Source organism: Syngnathus scovelli, chromosome 2 (assembly GCF_024217435.2).
Source record: "Syngnathus scovelli strain Florida chromosome 2, RoL_Ssco_1.2, whole genome shotgun sequence".
Lineage (NCBI taxonomy): Eukaryota > Metazoa > Chordata > Actinopteri > Syngnathiformes > Syngnathidae > Syngnathus > Syngnathus scovelli.
The window spans coordinates 15379468-15397873 of NC_090848.1; the positions used below are offsets into that span (position 1 = coordinate 15379468).

At 39.3% G+C, this 18406-nt stretch overlaps 1 protein-coding gene across 3 annotated transcripts in view; it reads left to right on the forward strand.

The window, feature by feature from the left end:
• sema3b (sema domain, immunoglobulin domain (Ig), short basic domain, secreted, (semaphorin) 3B) overlaps positions 1–18406 on the forward strand; it is a 48599-nt gene that overhangs the window by 11841 nt on the left and 18352 nt on the right. The window contains exon 1 of one of the 3 annotated variants that reach the window (XM_049753664.2): positions 16377–16921. The exons of the other annotated variants lie outside the window; for them this stretch is intronic. The gene's annotated coding sequence lies outside the window, so the exon portion shown is untranslated. Of the gene's footprint in view, positions 1–16376; positions 16922–18406 lie in introns of those variants that run through there. 3 annotated transcript variants of the gene reach the window in all.

The following is an 18406-nucleotide window of genomic DNA, read 5'->3' on the forward strand; positions in this document are numbered from 1 at the left end:
ATGGAGATGCTCATTCATGCCTTTTGTCTGCTCCCGCTCTGACCACTTTTTTTTACTCTGGATGGCCCACAAGCCTTCCAGATTGCAGCCGCTTTGCAACTTAAAAAGGAAATTCCCAACAGCTCATGGCTGTGCCATCAATAAATCAATTGTTTCTCAAGCCAGACCGTAACTAACACCCCAACACATTGCTAAACTCACATAACCTAGATTAGCCTTAGATGGCCTCTCACTTTAACGTCCTTAGTACATTGTGCATATAGTGTGCCGCTCAATATTACAAGCGAGTGTCTAATGAGAGTGAGTCTACACAAAGGATTTGTTATCGGCCAGTGTGGCGTTTCATCAATTTAAATCAGATCAGACACAGCTGTACGCAGACGCCTGTCTGTAACTCTATACACACACATACACATGCGCACGCACACACACAAACGCAAACACGCACACACACACACACTTGGCACAAGGAATCCTACCTCAAGGGCATCTTGGAGCAAGGGAATAGCAAAAGAGACCAAACTGAAAACTGAATGTCATAAAGAAACTCGTCATTTTCCTCACTGCTGCACTAATGCAAAGTGAGTGATCAGAACCAGCTGAGTTTTACTGGCTCCGTGACCACATCAAAATCATCCATTAAGTTCATTAATGTGACTCTTAAAAAGTGATTGTTATATTCTCCCATGCAGGTCCTCTTCTTTCAATTTGAAATGTAATTGCCACTTTAAGTTACTGTGGTGAACACCACTTTTCAGTAGTACATAAATCAAGCCGCAAAGACACGGTCAGATAGGAGTCTTTAAATTCTAACCAAATTAGTTCATGTCTTAAAAATAAACGTTGTCCGATCATTTGTTGTGTTTGTACAAATACTGCACATGCACATAATTAACATTTTTAGCATCAATGTTGCACTAACACTGCATGAAATGTGTCCTGGCTGGTCCACCATTGAAGACAAAAACTGGCAACCCAGCGTCACCATGGCAACTAGAAATTCCTCTTCTTGCAAGCCAATGTCCCATAATAAGAGAATTGACTTTATCTGGTTAAGTGTTGAAACAATTTTGAGATCCTGAAAATTGACCGACTCCACATGAACTGGCTGTATATGTCAGTGAACGTGAAGCTGAAACTTCTATAACATTTTGTTTGCTTTATTTGAAAGTCATCATAGTGTTACTATATTGGGGCAAAGTTATTAAAACTGCCATTGTCCAGCTCCTTATGGGAATCAACTGTACTTGCTTATCCCTGGCATTGGGCCAAAACCTCATAAGTCAAATTTGAGTGACTTTCATATTATTTCAAAATCTATACTTTTGGTCAGTTCAGACGTGTGAAAAGCATTGTGAAAAGAAAGAGCTACATCAATCAATTTGACAACAATGGAATATTAATAATTTTGAAAATAATAATTGTATATATTAATAATCAATTGTATATATTACTAATCAACCAATTTCAATCCATTTAAAATCAACAGGCTTTGAGTACTTGCAAAGTCAGTGAGCCTAAGAGAGATTGGCCGGAAAGCAACGTGGAGACGATGACTGGAATGTGTGTGTGTGTCTGTCAATGGAGATCCATGGATGACTGAGGAGTGGTGGGGTGGACTTTGGACAATTACAAGAATTCCTCTCTGCATACCTTCCATGCTCTCTCTCGCTCTCTCTCTCTCTCTCTCTCTCTCTCTCTCTCTCTCTCTCTCTGTCTCTCTCGCTCGCTCTCTGTCTCTCTCTTTCTCTTTCTGTGCCCTCCTCCAAACACCTACTGTACTCACATATACACAAGCAGCTGTCAATGCCCTCTGTCCTCATCCATTCATCCATAGTTGTCCTCCATATGTGCCGTGTAATTCGGGTTGTGTGGTCCCCCTTTCGCCCAAAGCCAGATAGGATAGGCTTCGCTTCCCCATGACCTTGAACAGGATGTGTAGTTTAGAAATGGAAAAGGATGGATATTTAGTGAGATAACACAAAAAAATACACTATCCATTAAACCAAGGATCTCAAACTTGGGGCCCGGGGGCCTTTTGCGGCCCACAGAATGATATTTTGTGGCTCCCCATCTTTATTTGTCATGTTGTTAACCTGGGTGTTTCTACTTTTTTTTTTTTAAATCACCCATGGGCTAGCATTGATCAAGCTGATGAGCTTTTGGCAAATCATAATTCTGAAATAACACTAAGTGGATGTCTTTTTCAAAATCTACCGTGAAGAGAAAGGTTGGCGACCACAACAGACAATTTCAAGAAAAACAGATGGAATGTTTTTCACCCGACATGGAATGCATAGAGAAAGTTGCGGCGCTCAAGAAATCAGACATCATTACTCAGCTAGACATGCTGAGCCATGTGCAAAGCACCAAGGAGATAAGCTATGTTGTTCACGTTTAACTGCACTGTAATTAATAAAAAATGAGAATGTTTGTTGTACTTTTTTGAGGAATTGAAACCCTTTTTGTGGAATACTTGATGTGGCCCAGACACTCTCTCCAGCGACCCCCACATAAGTTGAATTTGAGATCCCTGCATTAGAGCAAGTTTACAAATCTCAGTTTCCCTTTTGTACATTATTACACAACCGCTGTGCGAGGAAGGAGCCATCTTCCATCATCTAGCATTATCAGCTTCTTTTACACTAATAGCCATCATTTTCGTGCTCTTTTCCAACTCGCTGTTGAGTATAAACCGCACTGAAATCCCCCCAACTATCTTCCTTCTAAGGTAGTAAGATGGCGGCTGCGTAAATGGCGAATCCTGGAATGCAATGACTGTTAATGTAATGATATGGCTGCAAACATTGCCTTTCTTTTTAATACAGCTCTCATGTGACTATTATATGAAATATGTGTTTAAACAAAGTATTTTGCTTTGCTGGAGATCTGCAGTTTACTGCTTGCTTTAGTTTTTAATATCGTAGCTTGAAGCAAGAGGTAGAGAAGCATTCTCAGAAAAGAAATCATGTAATAGAAATTTTCTTTGAATTTTTTTATAGTGCTGATGAATTGCCATTCAAATTTGTCAGTGGTGGCAGCCAGGGCTTTAATTTCCATGAAGAAATGACATAATATTTATAATTAGGACCGCAACTTAATTATAGATCTTTTTTGGGTACTTCCATTCTAGTATCTTGATTCATCTTTACACATTGCTTCCATTTAATTGTGCTGTTGACAAACATTTTTAGCTTTGGCTAAAGTCAGGGCTCTTATTTTCTCACAAGACTTCAGGCATGTTGACACTTTGGGAAATGAAGTGAGCTGAGGATAAGGGGATTTGTTACAAATCCCATCTGTCATCTTCCTAAGTGGTCTCATATCTCAGTTTGCATGGGTGGATTATAGTTTTATACTCAGAAAATGATAAGTACATTACAGCGAGGTGGAACCATGAGTCAGGTCCTCTATCATTTTTACTTCTTACATGATGCTTTAAAAGTTGGTAGGAATTGCTGCAATATAGTTCATTGTTGTGTTCATGACATTATTGAGAACGTTTGTGTTTTCTTTTTTTTTGGGTGTGCTGGCACTCCACCAAACTGGTAAAAAAAATGCACTAAATGTTAAGATAAGTAAATTTAGAGATGAATTTGTTGCACGGATTCTGAGTCTCCCCACATATTTTTGCTAGAAAATTATGTTTTCATGAAAATGATATATTTAATAATATTTATGAATTAAGGGTTAGGCTCAGCAACAGGTGATATTTTTTCTGAACTGCCATAGCCATAAATTACAAAACATGGTACAGTTTGAAAACCTTTGTAGGTCAATCTTAACCACAAAAAGAAAAAAGAAAATATTTCAAAATCTTGATGTGCTAGAAAAAGAAACCCCAAGGTATTTTTTTAAATCAGCGTCAAAAATATGTTTAGCGACACATAAAGGCATCTCTGATTCCGATAATGTGACACTTGCGGTCACGCTCACAAACATTGACCTTCTGTTCGCCTACAAAGGCTTGCATTTATTTTTAGCATTCCTCGCTGTTGCTGCGGGGACAGTTGGGCAACTGTGACCTCTGCCATTTGCTTTCAATGAGAAATTGTGATCGTGTTTACAGTAAACGTGAGAACATATGGAAATATTTACAACACAGTTGTGTCTGTCCTATGTCAGGACTTTACTTGCAACTATCATATTCATTGTCATTTCTGTGATTTTTGGACAGTTAAATTGCATCTGATGTTGCTGATGACTTCTATACATTCATAAGTTAAGAATTACAAATTTAAAAAGTTGAGGATTGCAGCTTTGACCAGATGGTTGCAGCCTCCATTTGAAATGCTTTCCCAGGCTTTTATTACAGTCTCCTTCCATTTTTGTTTGTTTCTGGGGCGGGGTTCTCCCTTCCTTCAGGAGGTAAAATGCAGGCTCTATTGGGTTATGGTCCGCTAACTGACTTGGCCAGTCTAAGAGCTTCCACTTAACATTATAGATTCATGCTGAAATACAATCAAATTGCAAAGAAAAGTAAGAAAAAAAAAATTAAAAAGCCTTTAATATGTCATCTTATATCAAAATGGACATGACACCCCAATGCGTTTCAGATTTGCTGGCCGTCCTCAGGGGGATACCTCCCTCCCCAAAGAGCACCTCTGGTTTTACTCCTTGGTGGTCCAAGAAGCACTCATCTTTTCCTCTATTTTCAAACGCTTCATGTATTTTGGGTGTACAGAGTTAATGATGTAATTATCTTTGCCACCATCAAAGAACCTATTAGCATGAAACACTCACAGTGTATCATGTCCAATTAGTGGCTTTGTGCAGACCGGACTCATTAAATGTAGCAATTAATTAGAGAGGATGAATGGTCATTGCTCTCATGTCTCTTGTGCACATTATAAAATTAATTGTTTGAACTACATGGTCGTCCCCGGGATGTCAAATGGGCCCTTGTAAGTGTCACTCTGGTGTTATATACGCCACCAGAATTTTGGCCATGAAAAATATTATTATGAAAAAATGAGAAAGGTGTATTTGTTTGCACTTGTGCAGTAGTGTGTCTCTTGATTAATGGATGCCAGAGAGCCTGACTGTAATGCAAATGTTTAACATTTCAACCCCATAGATCTGAGTTCAGTCCAGGTTGAGGGCACGACTATGAGTTTTGTGTCAAATTATGTCAGATTGACTTGTCGGAAGACTATCCATGGCATGCCAAAGTGAGATCTGTGTAATATGCCAGTAAATGTTGCAGTTTTTCTTTTTTTTCTTGTACTTTGTATTTCTATCAGGGTTGCAGTAGTTTTGGAGTTTGGATTATAGTGAGTTTTTATTTAGCTGTAACATTTAGATTCACTTTAAGTACAAACTAGTTTGTAGAGCGGGTTTGATCATTCTTAGTTTATGTTTCTTTGATACGGCCGAAAAGTAATTCCGAACTAAAAACATTTAAAATGAACCCTGAAAGTTCACATATGAAATTAATTGGAAATGATGAGAATTAATTTCAGTTTTACAAACATAAAGTGTAGTGTCAGGTAGCTATCATTTTTTTTAATTTTTTTTTTGAAGCATTCTCATTTTTGTTTTTTTTAGCGGCAACGAAATTGTCCTTTCAATTAAATTTATTTGGTCAGCTCTCATTAACTATAATAACATTGATTTTTATATGTAATACAGAACGTCATGTGAAAAAAAAAGTTCAGATTTTCTTTCAATATAAAATGTACTGGTGTGCTCTCGATGAATCAAATTTCCCGGTACTATGAAAATGAATGGAGCAAAACGACCATTTATTTTTTAGCTCCTCCAAATGGTGTCATGCCTCTGTGCTTTGTGGACTGATGCCAAATTCTACACGTGTGTGTTTGTGTGCAGCCTCTTTGGCTAGTACACAACTAATTGACAGCTTTTCCCCCTTTCGCTTTTCCCCTCAAAGCGGTGTGGTGCGACCACATATTTCCAATGGCATAAGGAAGCAGCAATTTCTTGAACTTTTCTCTTCCACATGGCAAGGCAAGCAGTTTGTGGCCACATGCTTCTGCTGACTGATCCGGTTTATCATATGTCGGGTTTCTCTAGCTTTACATGTGCCGTGCATACTTACTCTATTTGAATCATATTCCATAAATTACATTTTTCTTCCACATGATGTGGCCAACCACCATTCCTTCATTATCCCTTCCAAAAGAGCCACGCGGGACTCGCTAGTTTGCACGCAATACAGTCACGCAATACAGTAATCCCTCGTTTTTGACTGAGGTTACGTTCCGAAAAGAACCCATGATAGGTGAAGTAAGTGAAGTAGGAACCTTTTTTTTTCTCACCATTATTATATAGGTATACCATTGAAACCAAGGAACAAAACCTGATTTCAGGCCCAAGCATTTGTTTGACAAAGTGAAGTAAACACTTTCTTACAAATAACTACATTAAAATAATAATTTTAATCATTAATATGATGTACATACTATATAATAGGACAAATTGTGACTCATGCCTATTTCACTGCACTGCTGACTGTGCCGCTGCGGCATGACTCCGCTCTGTAGTGTCTTTTTCTTTTGAAGCTATAACACAATGCACTGTGAAAAAAAAATCGGTGAAGCAGCGAGGCCGTAAAAGGTGAAACGTCATATAACGAGGGATTACTGTACTGCATTCACACTTGTACACGTAAGCACCTGCATCCACTTTGCACACATGAACGAGCACACACACATCTCTCTTGTATGGTAAGAAAAAGCTGCGGAAACAACCAGCAAGTACGATGTGAAGATGCCAAAAAGTAAAGGAACAGTAAAAAATAATTGACTTAGGAACAGATATCTATCTACACAGTGCTGATGTCGTGGAGTATCCTGCTAATGATTAACAGCTGCATGAAATAAGACACACACACACACACACACACACACACACACACACACACACACACACACACACACACACACACACACACACACACACACACACGCACACACACACACACACACACGCACACAAACCCCATTGCATTGATTCAGTGCAGGTTGTTGTCATAACCAGTGGCGGGTTTAAATGGAAGAAAATAGAGCCGCTCCTATCACTTAGCTTGGCGACAAACCAGGAAAAAACAGAGAAGAAAAATAGTGGACAGAATAAATGATCAAGTTGTAATTTTGAGAGAAAAACAATGTCGTGAAAATTATCTTATGAGACTAGGTGTGCAACAAACCAAGCATAATTCTGGTGAGAATATTTCCATTTTCTGGCTTACTAAAATTATGATTTGACTCCTGTAATGTAATGACTTTGTTCTCAATGTAAAATAATGACTTATACGTGTATATATTTACCGACCTGTCAAAGCATAATAAATGGAACGCAATCTGTAGGCATCATTGTCGTGTCCCAATCCTTTTGTCTCAGTGTAATTACAACAATGAACAGACCAAAGACCTCACATCTGGATGTCTTTAGCAATTTATTTTGAGTTATGTTTCATTTGAAATAACCGTATGACCTTATATTCATATTACATTTTTGTCATACAAATGTAATTCATCCGACATCGCCATCCAAATTCGCTTTTCTATTTTGAGAGGCCTTGTTGCGAAAGCTGCCTGTGGTATCTCTGTGTTAACAGCCTGACGGTTTCATTTACACAATGGGGAAGAACAACAAATCTTAATCGATTGGACGTACATTAGTAGCCCTTTGGTGATATCTCGCCGTGTGGTCTGACAACATGATGCCTGATAAATTATTATAGTTTCAAAGAATCCATCTCTGCACGCTACTGCTGCTTGATGACTGGGGTCTTGACTTCATTATTTTCACTTTTTGGATGCCAGATATTAAGTAGTTCAAACTGGAGTCCTGCTCACATTGCAGACTATAAAGTAGATTGCAGCATGTCATGCAAATCGCTAAGCAGCACTGATAAAAAATATTATTTATTTATTCTTTTATAAATATCTAAATGTCGACAAATACAAATCATTTAAATACAAATTTAAAATAATTAAAAAACTTATAGCAAACGACATGCTCTGCACTCATTTTTAACAATGTTACCGGTCTGATGTAAAATGAAGTTAGCTAAATTTAATAGTAAAACATATATATCAATAAAAGTGTCTACTTTGAACATAAATTACATGATTGGGGAGTCTTACTCCTCTTATTGAAGCTGCTCCTTCTTTGTGTGTGTTGCCAAAAAAACGCTTTGGGAAATTCAGAATTAACAGTATGAATAGTGCAGCATTTTTTCTTCTTCATACAGTGCGATCTGCTTCACGTAGTGACACAACAGTGCCAACAAAGTGAGAGCCAAATGAAAGATGGCGCTCCGTTACTCCTGGAAACAGTTACACAGCACATGTTGGCTAAAGGAAAGCTTCTGTTTGCATTTTAAAAGGCAGTATAGACACTGAGGATAATAAATAACGGTGGCTCTCAAGTTTCACGGGTTTGAAGATGAAGTCGCAATATCTGTGCGATGAATCTTGGTTACAATCATATGAGAACACTCGGTGAACGCTTGTCAACTTTATGCTCCCTCCGCGTCTGTGCACCCCAATGTGGCTTTGCCATCCTCATCATCTTGATTTCATTATTTGCCATCTTGATGCCAAGAAATGGTCATGTCCCGGTCCAACATGCTGTTTGTTGTTGGGGAAGGAATACTATTAGTGGTATTATCTGGAAACGTTCAGTATCGGGCTTAAGACATTACGAAAGGCGCAGACTGGGAACCAAAATTCCAAAGTATAGTTTCATGTGTGAAATATTTGCATGTTTGTGCTTTTGAGTATTTTTGCAAAATAGCGAGCCTGCTAGCTAAAGTCAGGATAACAGCGCACAATACAAGAGTACATCATTGCCTTCAATCCGAGCAACAATGTCGATTTTTCAACCAATTTCCCAAACATACCTTAATCTAAATTTTAGCTGGATTTTTGTCTTCATATAACATATTTTCAAATACTAAAATCATCTAAAATCATAATTTAAGCTATTTATTTTGGATGAGCCTAATATACATTGGAGTCCTCAAGAAACCTGATAAATACATTTTCATAAAAACCATAGACGACCTAGTCGTCAAAGTGCCAAATATCAGTCGCTTGCGACATCTCTGTTGGAGGTGTCAGGTTCAAAGCTTCATCCTGTGAATAATTCGTTGACAAGGTCGATGTCAATGGACTTTTTTTTTGTGGGGGGGTGACTATATAAATGACTATATCATGTCTTCGCCCTTCTCCTTTCTCTTTAATGCTCAAATAATTTGTGATAGGAAAAGTCAAGCTTCTGTCCCTTTAGTAAATCTATCCCCCAGTCTTTGTCTCTCCTCATGCTGCTTAGGCCCCCTCCCTCCCTTGACACGTGGACTCCGAGAGGGGGGGTGGGGAGGTTTGAAGAGGGAAGCCAAAACACAGGGAAATGACAGTTTGTTTGGCTAGGACAGTCTAATATTGAGAGCGTTCTAATCCTGTTCCACTTGGCCGACAACCTGCAACCTCAAGGCGGATGGATGGAGGAAGCCAGGGAACAGAGGCTGTGCTGGAGAAAATTATTTCATGATGTACAGTATATGGACTGAACTGCTTTGACCCGATTCGCCATCATAAATCAAATAAACTCCCAGGTTATTCTTGAAATAAACACATCACTGTTGTTCTATGAATTGTGGTCTAACAATTGAAGGGACACATGTCTGTTATAGTGCTGGCGCTAATATTATTGTTTGTTGTATTTATACGCAAAGTGTATTTCAAGGCTAAAATAAAATAGCTTGGAGTTTAGCTATCATTTTGTTTTATTTGAATGTATTGATTTCCACTTTTTTGTTAATTATTTGACATTTGCATTAGGATTGGCATCAATATGTTAGTCATAATTAGTTTGCTCCAAACAAAAGCTAAAAACGAGGTAAATATTTTCATAACTGAAAAGAACAATTAAATGAATTGATCATGCAATCTGTAAATTTCTTCAAATACACATTTAAGAATTGAATAAGCGGATTCCTGAAACTTTTCAAAAATTATTTCAACAAACATCCAGTATGTATCAGCAATTTCAGCATTTATGCAGTCACTCGCAACAGAAATGTAAAATAAAAATATTGTTGATAGAGGCGCTCAATATGCTGTGTGATAATGTCACGATGTATTGAATATATGAGCTAATGTCTGCGAGAGTGGAACGCTGTTTTCCAGTAACCTCAGTAATCCCGTGACATCTGATCAAACTGCACTTTGCGTGGTGTTTTTGTTCACGTTCCAGCTTTGATTTGTGTGTGTGCACACTCACTGTGTTTGGAAGCTACCGTAAGCTAATCACAGATGTTGCCTCTGTGATAACAAGGCGTGTTGCCACGTTTCCGTGGTAACCTCAAATCATCAGCTTTCTTTGTGCATGCGATAGTGTGTTTGTGGCCTGCACTGTGCCTCTCATAAATAAAGTGTTACCTTTGCAACGGCACTGTAAATGAACAGATAAGCTCAGAGTTATCACAAGTACTTCTATGTCTTCTTCTTTTCGAACTTTTTCATTTTGTGCCAGTCTAAATAGCCAGTGGCACCATGTTGGCTTTCACAAGACAATTCTGGTACTTGTACAGACATCTGGTTTGTGGGATTGGCTTTGCAATTGTCTGCAGAGACATTATGCGTGCTTTGTTGGTGCACCGCACACTTCAAGTGCAGCAAGGCGACACTAGGAATATTTTCCTCATTATGTTTGGAGTCTCATTGAAACAATTGAAAGTTTCCACCCACTCCCACAATCTGTTTAAGTGTTTTAGACGTTGAATGGTGTGTTTGATGCACACCTGAAAGAAGGACCATAGAGGGACCCCTACCAAAACAAAAACCTTGACGGTAGATAAACAATAATATATTTGATTAAATACGGTAATTGACACAAACACTGTAAGCAAATAAAATAAAAAGATTGTATAATACATGCTGGTTATATTTAAACAAGGGTGTTACAAACAAAACAAAAAAATATTTTACAAAAATTTCTCAGAAAATGCTGATGAAGATTTGTTATATGCTCACTACGGAGAACAAGGGGAATGTGGAAATCAATTCCCGGAAAAATCGGCAAGTACCCAAAAGTCAATTATCTGGCCGGGCACCTGTCATATTTCTGGGGAAGGGTGGGCAGTGACCCCCCACCACCCCCCCGCCCCCCATGCTCTGCCTGTGTATCTGCAGCTATTAACAGAGAGTAAGAGACAGCACCACATTGTTGTACTTTGTCATTGATATGGGCCAATGTCAGCTGTCTCTCGGGTGCCCGCCTGCTGCCCTGATTTGATGTCCCTGCCTGAAAGAGTTGTTTGTGCGGCAATTGGTAGTGAGTCTTAATCTTTCAAATACAAGTACATACAGTAGTGTACATCCATGTACTCTTGACTTCATTACTGTAGTAATGAATTGTGATTGTGAATTGTGTGATTGTGAATTGTGTAGTAATGTTATTGTGATCTTTACCATGTTACCATGTGACTATGTATGTAAACTTGCAGAATACAGAACCTGACATTCCTATACTGCACATGCAGAAGATAATAATGGTACAGGGAACGATAGAACGTAATAATAATAATAATAATAATAATAATAATAAAAATTAAAAAACAGTTGCAACAACAACAACATGCTTATTGAATAAAAGCATTGTCACAAGGTGTGATCATCTATTTAACCTGCACGGAGCGCCAGGACTGATGCATGTGTGGGCCTTTAGACGCTAAATGATAGTGTTCAGTCTCATGTTTTTAAGCCTTCATCTTTGAGTAGGTGATTTCCCTTTCTTTAGTCCTCCACAACACTGTGTTCTTTTCTGGGTTCTTGTATCAGCAGGAACAGTTCACCAATAGCTCAAGTTTGATTAAAGCCAAGAACAGAATTACAGGGTCAGGCTGTGCTGACATTTGTGGTACGAAAACGTCAAGTTTGTTTGGAAATGGCTTCATTTTGTTTAATTTTCAGTTTTGCCCTGCATACAGAGACACCTTTATAAACCGGTGTTCAGCCAACTAGATTTAATAGTGGTGGGAACTAGTGCAGAAATGTGCATTCCACTGCGAAATACTGCTTTGTATGTGTGTGCGTGTGCGCGCATGAAAGCCGTGGCCATGCAAGGTGTTCTAATCCACGTTGTGACCTTCAAAACCTGCTTTGCAGCACACACGAGAGATTTTCTCCAATTTTCTTATTTGTTGTTTTGGATTAGAATATTTCTTGCCTTGTTCATTCTTGCAAAATCATTTCACACATGCTGTTCTCCGAAACACATAATGTATACTGTATGCCCCTCCAAAATATTTTAGAATATCAAATAAAGTGTAACTGGGACTACACAGATTTCTGACAGGGCTATAGCCCCCTTAACCCTGATGTAGCGCCACCCCTGGTTTTAGTGTTTCTTAGTGTACATGCACATTCTACGGATGGAAAAAAAGTCATGATATTTACTTTGTATGGATATTTCACCTTGTTTGGCTATCCTTTTGGATTTGTATGCTTGGTGGTGGTCATAACCCCCTCCGTCGACCCTTGCAATCAATTGGGGTGTGATGCATGCCTTGAGAGGTGTTAGTCCCATCTCCGAGCCTCCTGGCACCATACTCAACCCTTTCTTCTCCCCAAGCCCGCACCCCTTGCACTCCAGACTGCCCCCACCTGTCAACTCCATCCTGTCACTTGCGTGTGACCACATCAAAGACAAAGAGGGAGGATTACAGGTTCCTATGCCCTCAAGGTTTCCCAAGAAAAGAAGACCCTCCTTTTCTCTCTTTCTACCTGTAACACTCAGTCCTGCTGCCCTCCTGTATTGGGGCCCCAATAATCCCCTCGATGTCAAGGGGGTCAGGGGACCATGTCATAGACTACCTGCCAGGACACATCACGCAAAGCTGCGGAGAGCTTGCATGCTCAATTTCAAGACAAAGACAGCCCCTCTGACACAACACTGCATTTACGACTGCTGCATTGAGAATCTAGTTGGATGCTGGGTACAAAGAAAATCACTCCCTTTGCAAGGAAATGGCCTATAGTATAGCCAGGGGAGGTAAACTTTAGAGCATATGTAAGTCTATCGCTGCACTTACACAGCATTACCCATAGCTGCTGAAACGATTATAGCAATATCCTCCCAAATATGTTTGGCTCCTATGGAACATTTGCTCTACCATATGTGTGAAATAAGCAGTGTAATCAAAGGACTGACGCAATTTGTGGGAATGGTGTAGGATGGTACACGCCTTAAATGGTCACATAACTCACTCAGTATGTGCTTAAGATAATCGTCTTATGTGACCAAAAGTATTTGTCTTCAGTGGATTGTGTTATGATGTATTAATTATATAATAGATGCCATAAGGGCAAAGACAAACAAACCTAAATCTAATCAAAACAAAGTTACCAAAAGCACAGAGCGCAGATCATGACATCCTCGTGCTTGTGTGAGTTTGTGTAGCTGTGCGGCCTGTGATTGACTGGCGACCAGCCAAGGGTGTTCTCGCCCTAAGTCAGCTGCAGGGCGAGGCTCCAGGTCACCCACTACTCACATGATGTGAAACTCTACAGAAAATCAAAAGATGAAACGACAGCTGGAGAAGCACAAACAAATTTGTCACGTGGCTATTTATTTATTCTGTCATTCCTGTAATCAAATGGAATATTCCATAATGTGTGAAGACCATAATAGAAATTAAGGTCAAAGATCAAGTTATTGCTGCCCTTGGGAACTTGGTCAATGATGAGATGACTAATTGTAACAATCTTTGGACTGCTACTTAGGATTTATGAGTTGGTAAACGTGACTTTGGTACTTGTAATTTAGGTTTAGTTTCAACACAGTGACGGTGTGAATGTGAGTGAGAATGGCTGTCTCTATTTGTGTCTTGTGACGGACTGATGGTGGGTGAAATCTACCTTCAACCCAGCTTTGATAGGCTGATTGGATGGATGGAATACACAGACTAAGTTTCAACCAACTGTGACATGCACCATTCAATTATCTGGTGTAGGATGATGACAGAAAAATTGAGGCAAGATAATTTGAAAGAGCAGTCAGACTGGACTTGTTCCACAAGTCAACTCATCCTATTTCTAATCACCGGAGTATTTAGAGAAGGACACTCTGGATAAAGATCAACACAAACAGAACAGAGTACATGCTGGTGTTGATAGCTTGTTAGCTGATAAGATAGCTTGACATGCAGTGGGGGCTAATTGGCATTTGTATCATATGAGGGATGACTTCATCCTATGCATAAGCTGAAATACGGGCTAGGAGGGAAAGAGTGATTGGGATGTCATGGAGCTGTCAAAACCAATTTAGCACATGATCCTTTTGATGACTCATTGCCATGAAGAGGGAATCATCATTGTGAGCATTCTTGCAGTTTTTATCCACCGAGCGAAGAATGACACAGTGAAAAATGGCTGTAACTCTACCCATGCCTAAACATTCCTTTCATGCACAAATCTTAAATCTTTCCCTGACAGTTTTAACGTGAAAAAAAGATAGGGCGCCAACTCCTTAGAGTAAGGGAGGCTACATAATAGACACAAATTTTCTCATAGGTTAAAATTATATTCCTGGGTCAAACTGTAAAGATTATTAAACCTTCATTAATTGAAATGACAATTATTAAGTAATATTTTGACATTCTTAACTCGAATAAGTTTTATGTTGTTGTAAAAATCAATTTTTATTTCTGTTGAGATTTTTTTATAGCAATCTAACTTGTGAAAGCAGTCTTACGATTTCCAATTTGATGTCCATTGTATATCTTTCTTTTCTTCTCACATTCTTCTTTTCCCAACACCCCTTTTGTGGCTAAACACCTGCAAAGTTAGCATGAATGTCTGCTAAGCCGAGGATTTTTAGATAAGATATTACAATTACTGCACTGAAAGGACCGTGTGCATGATTATTCTGCCGTGAAAAGTTGCCCATGCCAACACTTTCAATGAGAGAAAGAAAAAAAAATTACACCTTTTGATCCAGTGACGTTGTAACTGAGCAGTGCTCACATGCACTGGCAGTGCGTTACATCACAATTTTTCGCCTTCATTCCGTTGGCAGGTGCTGAACTTCGCCCGGCAACCCTCAAACAAATCCACAAAACGAACGCCCAGCAGGCAGGGTATGACGCCCAGTGAGAGGTCATGAGTCTCACATTAGGGGGTGCGGGCTCACTGTGGTGTGTGTGTATTGTCTGCACAATACGTGTGTTTGTGAGCACGTTTTATTTTTATTTGCCTCTCGCACCCTCCTGCTGACCTGTCCGTCATAAAGCCGTCTTAATGTCTTTACAGGCTGTGGTCCTCACAAAGACTTTTGTCTTAAGCCTCTCTGCTTTTGCAATAGAAAAGGAATCAGCTTCTATCAGGGGGAAAACATTGGTTTTGTGGTAAGTTGGTGAAGTCTGATGATCCTCACAAGTAGTGTAGCCTTACAATTCACCCTATGGGCATTTATGCTTTGACGTGCAGAGATGTTCAGCGAGATGTATTTCAACATTTGGTGTGTTCTAAAAACCACGTTACCAATAATTGCTTCCCATCAATAGATCACAAGACAGAGTTTAATTTAGAGCATGTCCACCATTAGAGATATTATCCATCCATGCATGGCTATCACAATCCTTTTTGTGTGAATGGAGGTTGTTTCAGTGAAAACAAAAACTAAAAACTAAACTAGAGCTAAAAATAAAAAAAGAAATTAAAAAAAATAAGAATGCTATAAAAAAAAAATACAAAAACTAACAGACTATTTCTGGTTATATGAAATCAAAGTAAAATTATAATTGTGAAAATGTCTAGTTTTCATATTTTTCTCATTTAATTTCATACACGAGCTTTTGGGTTCATTTAACAAAACAAATACGCAAGTTGTTGTATGACTGCACTGTATGTGATGTTGATGTCAATGTGATTAACCACGTGACATGCATACAATATAAAATATTTAAGTCAAAGTAGAAAACATTTGGTGATTTTCAGTCATATCCTTTCTGAAATGTAACACCAATGCCAGCATAAGGTGTCCCAGTTGGCCCACCGGGGTCGCCATGGCAACAACAAAGACGCACTTCTTATTGCAAGACAATTTGGGAACCACAATTTTTGGAGTTGTTTTTTTAGTATACCGAGAATTCTCTGCATTAATATTGCTTTACTGACATTGATTCACATTTTGCCAAGTAATGATTTGAGAATGAAAAATGTGAAAGCTGCTTCCAATGCAAACATACAATAGTGCGCAGACAGATAATCACACACACACACACACGCATGCACGCACGCACGCACACACACACGCACGCACACTCACACGCCCCTTTCCACTCCCCTTCCTCTTTTATCCCACCTTTCCCTCCTCCCTCTATCGCTCCATCCCTCCCTGTCTCTCCCCTCTTGAATTAAATCCATTATTCCTGCCTGCTCTCCCTCTGAGCACTTCAGCGCCGCTCAGCTCCTGTGTGTGTGTATATGTGTGTGCGCGCGACCCCCTCACATGTGTATGTTAGGAAGACTTTTTGTGTGTTTTTCTAAGTGGAGTCGGAGTGCCGCCGCTCATCAGTGAAAGTGACTGCAGAATTGGGGAGTACCTTCTTGTGCTTTCTTTCTGGAAGCATTTCTGAGACAAAAACTGAACTTTTTGCCTGCTGTTTTTTTACCCTCTTTTCACATCACAGGATTTTCTTTTATTATACAATTGGAATTGAATTTTTGGAATTGTGTGCATCCGACCACTTTCTATGGGTTGGAGTTGCTTGACTCCATTAGAACTTACCTCTTCGTAGACAAGGTACACCATGGTCGTGGCAAATAGGAGGGATTTTTTTTTATGAGCTACTTTTAAGCATGGAGTCGGAAGGCTCAGGTGGACACTGATCCCAATCTTGGAAGTACTGAACCCTTTTGGTGGTTGGTTTCCACAAGCAAATGGACAGGTGAGTTTATTCTGACTCTGGGTCCTCCTTCGTTTATTTAGTCAGAAAAAAAGGGCAATTAAGGGATTTGGTCTTGAGATTTTGTTTGGATTGGTTCCAGTAGGAAGCTGTGCTGAACTCACTGCTGCTTCTGGACTTAACATGACAGACATGGTGGTCATGCACTTACTTATTTTTTTTTACTAGCAACACTCCATCAGCATGGCAGCCACATCAATTAGGATTTATTGTAACTATTTGAACTAAGGCCCTCCCTCCCCCTTGCAGCTGTACTTATAACAGTTTCCATGCTTCTTCTGTTGCTTACATACAAAATGTTAACGTGTGTGTTTGGGATTTATTTTGTCATGAAAACAGAGGTTTCTGATGTTGGACCTGAGAGAGGGTCTGCTGCTTCTGTCCCAAACCTATTTTAGACATGTCCCAGGACTTCTTTATGGAGCCTTCTGCTGTTCAGATTGAGTTGGAAGCACACAAATGTTTCAAATGTCTTCCTAAGATAAAGAATAAGAAATCAGAGACAATCAACCTTGTACAAGTACTCATGAAAAATATAGTCCATATGATGAAACCTAAATTGTATCCCAGACTTATTTACATACATTTGAAGAAAGACGTGCCAAAGGAGCAATAATTTACCAAATATGCTTCCAGTTCTAAACCACATCAAAATGGTGCGTAGTCATAGAGCAGTCACATCTGTTTGATAAAAATGATTTGCTCCATTATCTAATGCAACTTGGCTTTACTGCATTTAGTCAGGAGAGCCACAAACATCAAGCATAGCTCAAGAGCCCGACACAAAGTGACTACAAGTCTTTAGAGGATTTAAGCTGGGAGAAAGAAGAGAAGTGAGACGTTCTGAGGCAGCAAGCCCGGTGGTTCTTGAAAGAGCCACAGAGGAGAACATTAGTGTGTTCTGCTACTTGCTGGTCAAGAGCCATCTGGAGCACAATACGTGATGGAAACTTTCCCAGACTACAAAACAGCCGCTTGCAATTGTCAGATCAACTCAAACTTTTGCTAGAATCAGAAATAGAACTACTGACACTGATAACAAATGATGACTTCAGGCTGGTGGAAACGATACGAGATTAAATACGATACCTGTAACACTAAGGACAGACATTCATATTACTAGAGCAAATAAAAATATCTTTCCGTAGTGAAAGAGTGGATGCGATGATAACTGTACTTGTCCCCAAGGATTTATTTACCACATGCTCATTTTCTTGTTTCCCCTTCCTCGACTCTGTCAGCATATTTTAGCCTTGATGTAGTTTTGCTGCTAATTCCTGGATTTGGAATTTAATCAGACAGCCCTTACGCCATTAGACTTTGGATCACCTCTTTTTTCCTTCTGAAAGAGACGATTGAATGAATTAGAGAGCCTTTACAGTAAGGCTGAAAGTACTCTTTTACGCCCTCTAGTGGCGTTTACACACTTCCATGCATTCATTCATCCATCCATCCATCCATCCATCC